The 4,915-nt window shown below is 37.3% G+C and overlaps 1 long non-coding RNA gene across 1 annotated transcript; it reads left to right on the forward strand.

Annotated features, from left to right (window-relative positions):
- On the forward strand, positions 1-2,099 carry LOC148691096 (uncharacterized). Its single transcript, XR_015955469.1, has 2 exons — positions 1-247; positions 1,559-2,099. It is a non-coding gene; the product is annotated as an uncharacterized LOC148691096 (long non-coding RNA).
- The last annotated feature ends 2,816 nt before the right edge of the window (positions 2,100-4,915 follow it).

Here is a 4,915-nt window from a genome sequence, read left to right on the forward strand (position 1 = left end):
TTTTTTTTTTTTTTTTTTTTTTTTTTTTTTTTTTTTTTTTTCACGAATTCATATCCCTGCGCCACGATGGAGGTCTGAGAGACCTGCGCTACGCAGACCACGCCTTGCGCCTCACCAACGACGAACGACCAAGAGATTCGGGCCAATAGGTTGAAGGTTCCGGTGAATAGCTTTTAAGCCTCGAATCTCTGAGTGCTTGATTGTTGACGAAACTGGGCCATTCTCTTCACTGCAAGAAACGATCAAGGTAATGGGTCTTTCTCTTACTGTTTTGTTTGGTTCCTTGGAAAATGGAGGAAATGATGTGAAAGTTGATTTATGTGTTTTTTTTGTTGGGTTGTGAGAAATTGAGTTTCTCTATCTAATTGGTGTGATTCATTTGTGTACTGTGTATATATATTAACCTAACCGAGCTCGATCGAGCTCATAGCTTGGTAATTAATCTGAAAACTCTTCTATTTATGTTTTCTGATGTGCCCATGAGGATTGATTTGTGAACCGAATTTGTTGTGATGTGGGTTTTCTCCGATTTGGGATATTTCAGTCATACTGTCATTTTTGTGGACTGAATTTGTTGTCAAGTCTAATTGATTTTGGGTTGAATGAGATGTTACTTAAGGTTCGATGACTGTTTTCGGATGTAACTTATAATCATGTGGCGCTTCTTGTGTTGTGTTTATCATGAAAGGATTTGATGCAAACATTTCCATGTCAACTCTTTTCTGGATGGTTTTCATGTGTTGTCAAGTACCGTAATTGTTCATAGACTTAATCTGGCTATGTGTGGTTGAATCTATTTCAACTTTGCCTAAGTTCATTGAGGTGGAGCTGCCTTGTACTGTTTTCTCTGCTCTGGAATATTTCAGTCATAATTGCCCCCTAAATTTAGTATGTTACGTTGTTTGGAAACATTCCTAATTGCCCCCTAAATTTCTGATAGAGCGTCCACAGCCTTCGGTAGTTGATCCCGGTCATCTGAAGTTTGATTACTTACTGTCACTCTTTGAGTTAGTAGCAAGTTCTGTTAGAAAAGATCAGAAAGTGATATCTTTTCTACCATGTTTCTTTCTAATTGTGTTCATCTGCCCTCCTGTGGCTGGTCTCGCATTAAAGATTTAACTAAGTTGCTGAAATTATCTTTTCTACCATGATTCTGGATCAATAAGTACCCTTAGTGATTGTGAGGGTTTCTGATAATCAGTGGATCAATATAATGTAGTTTCTTACATTTGTTCTGCAGATGGGAATATTGTGTTCTGGTTCATTCAGGGGTGTTAACCACTGGTTTGTTTTGGGTGTTTCTTCCTTTTTTTAATTTTTTTTGGGTGGTTGAAAACATAAGATCATCCATCGTAGGGTATATAAAATTTGAAATGCTGAAAAGTAATATGATGTCCTTGCATTTCTTACCGTGAAAATTACTTGGTTGGTTTATATTGATGACAACTAATTGAAACGTAGTCTGGTTGAGCGGTGCCTGAACTCTTCTTTAGGCCATTTTTACTTCTGTAAAAGATACTGGAACATTGGAGTAATATGACACAGTTATTTCTAACAGGAAAAGCTACTATAAACAGGGAGATTATCTTTATCCAAAGTTTGATGCATCTGAGGCCTATTGAAGAGCTTTGAGGACATGGGCAAACTGGATTGATCATAGATTCATAATATTAATCCATCAAAGCAGTGGTCTTCTATCGTGGCTACTCTTCTGCCCGTTTCAGGTATATTTTACTACTTAGTACTGGTTTGGTATTGAGGTGCTTTTATAAAAAGTGGGTATAAAAAAAAAAAACTGAGCTCAAAAATGTGTTTGGTAAACACTTCAAAACAGCTTATTTTCATAGTTTTGGGTGAAAAAAAGCTAAAAAGGTGAAGCAACAAAAATGAGCTTATTCTCACAGCACATCAGAAACAGTTTTTTTTTTCAAAGCACAGTAATACCAAACCAGACAACTAGGAGAGTATTTTTTCAATGTGGCTTGATTACGTCAATAACAATTAGTCTCAAAGTTTATTGGTTTTCTAGAATGTTTTAATGTAATATTTGTTGTCTAAGACTTGAAGTTTAATTTGGTTATCGAGCATATATTTGTTTAGCACATGAATATCAAAATAGTATGTTTAAGGTTTAATTTCATATGTTTTGTATATCTTAAAACAAATACATAATTGGAAAAAAAAAAAAATCTTGTATTCAAGAGTTAAACCAAACAAGTTTTCAAATTTTTAGATTCAAAAATAGTTTTTAAGTTCAATGCCAAACACGTTTTTGAAACCTAAAAAAAAAAAAACTGTTTCTAAGAGATGTTCTTAGAAGTTAGTTTTAAGAACAATTCAAGTTTTTGAGTAGGATACTAAACATGCCCCAAATTTTTATTTTGAAACCTTACACACAAGGGCAAGAGAAGAATACTAAAACGAAATTTCTGAAAAAAGAAAAAATACTGAACAAAGTTTGCTAAAATGGGACATTGCATTTACAGTGCATTTGAATGCTAATCGGTTAGTTAATAAGGATTACATATTTATTTGAAATAAATTTTTTTTTTTCCTCATACGTATGTATTCTAAAGGTTAAAATCGAAGACAATAATGTGAGTACTGTTTACTCAACATAAAAAATAAAACTTATATAAATAATTAATAAGGAAAAGATTACAACCTTTATGAACTTTCAACGTACAAGTTTTATTAGCTAGCTTCACTAATTGCCGAAGAAGAAGTTCACCTGTTTAGTTTGAAGACGCTTTACAATTTCAATCTCCAGCTGTACAATATTTTACCTACCATGCAATTTGACTTGTTCACGCAGGCCATGAAAATCAATGTTGAAATCTTTGTGGGAACCCAAAATCATGGGTTGAAACATGCACGTGACATTATTGATTGGAATTCCATAAATCCCAAAGTCTTGCCATGTAGAAAATTCAAAGCATTAATCCAGCCAAATGATGTCATAGATGATGTCACAAATGATGTCACATATTTACTATAAAAGGGCTAGCTCTCACCCTTCACAAAACATTCACAACAAACAAGTTTCCAAGAACTAAAACTTGAATTGCCAGAAATGGCAATGTTTTATTATCTGGCTTTGTGCCTCTTAGCAACTAGTGTTCTTGCCACGAAGCCTTATACTTATTCTTCACCCCCACCACGAAAGTATGTAATACATCCACCACCACACTACAAGTCACCACCTCCATCAACATCACCCCCTCCACCCTATCATAAATCTCCTCCACCACCTTCTCATTCTCCACCTCGTTCAAAAATTTACAAGTCACCACCCCCACCTTCCCCTTCACCACCACCACCTATTCACTCACCACCTCCACCATATATCCACAAATCCCCTCCTCCCCCTTCTTCATCACCACCGCCTCCTTATGTTCACATATCTCCTCCTTACGTGCACAAGTCACCACCTCCACCATCAAGGTCTCATCCTCCTCCGTACCACTCAAAACCCTCCCCATCACGTACCCTTATATATGTTAGAAGTAGTGGTTTTATCCACTACGTAAGTTTAGGGTTAAGTATGTAAGCAGTTTCAACTGCATGGCGAAATAAGCCCTAGAATCTAGGGATCAGTTTCTTTTTCAGACTTAGTCTTCTACCACGTTTAGGTTTATGTTCAACGTGGGCTGCATGTTTCTTATTCAGTTATTGTGTAAGGCTTATTAAAAGCCTGTTTGTTATTCATTCAATAATAACGTAATTTCTCATAGCTTGCCAAAGATCTCGGCTGACAAAACTCGGATACAACATTTGGTATCAGAGCCCCAACCTGGGGTTTCTGATTAAAACTTGAGAGAGAGTAACTCTTGAGTGAAGATATACGAGAATATGGCAGGAGAAGGAAGTGGTTTCGTACAAGCATCCATTCCGAAACTGGATGGGCATTATGACCATTGGGCGATGCTTATGGAAAATTTTCTACGTTCAAAGGAGTATTGGAGCATTGTAGAGCATGGAATCACTGCAGCAGCAGAAGGAGCCTCACTCGTGGAAGGGCAAAGGAAGGTGCTTGAGGATCAAAAGTTGAAAGATCTAAAGGCTAAGAATTATCTGTTTCAAGCAATTGATCGAGCTGTTTTGGAAACAATCTTGAACAAGGATACGGCTAAGGAGATCTGGGATTCGTTGAAGCAAAAGTATCAAGGAACTGCTCGTGTCAAGCGAGCACAGTTGCAGGCACTTCGAAAGGAGTTTGAGATGCTTCACATGAGGACAGGAGAGACTGTGAATGAGTTCTTTGGTCGAACTCTGACCATAGCCAACAAGAGAAGAATCAATGGTGACAAATTGACAGATGTAGAAGTTATTGAGAAGATTCTGAGATCGATGACGCCTAAGTATGATTATGTGGTTTGTTCAATTGAGGAATCTAAAGATTTAGATCTTCTCTCAATTGATGAACTGCAAAGCAGTTTGTTGGTACATGAACAGCGGATGATCGGACATGTTGTGGAGGAGCAAGCATTGAAGGTGGTCTATGAAGAGAACTCTGGAGGAAGAGGACGTAGTCGAGGAACCTTTCGTGGAAGAGGCAGAGGGAGAGGTCGACAAACCTTCAACAAGTCAACAATTGAGTGCTATAATTGTCATGAATTAGGGCACTTTCAGTATGAGTGTCCTATGAAAGACAAGGAGGCAAAGGTCAATTATGCTGAGGCTAGTGAAGAAATGTTGCTAATGGCGTATGTAGATGCTCCAGATGTTAAAGAAGATATTTGGTTTCTCGACTCGGGGTGCAGCAACCATATGTGTGGTAAGAGGGAGCTATTTTTCGACTTTGATGAAAATTTTAGAGAAAGTGTGAAATTAGGGAACAATACTAGTATGACAGTTTTGGGGAAAGGAAACATTAGACTACAAGTGAGTGGGATAACTCAGGTGATCACAGGGG

This window comes from Pyrus communis, chromosome 14, assembly GCF_041283825.1.
Source record: "Pyrus communis isolate YQ-2024b chromosome 14, ASM4128382v1, whole genome shotgun sequence".
NCBI classification, from domain to species: domain Eukaryota; kingdom Viridiplantae; phylum Streptophyta; class Magnoliopsida; order Rosales; family Rosaceae; genus Pyrus; species Pyrus communis.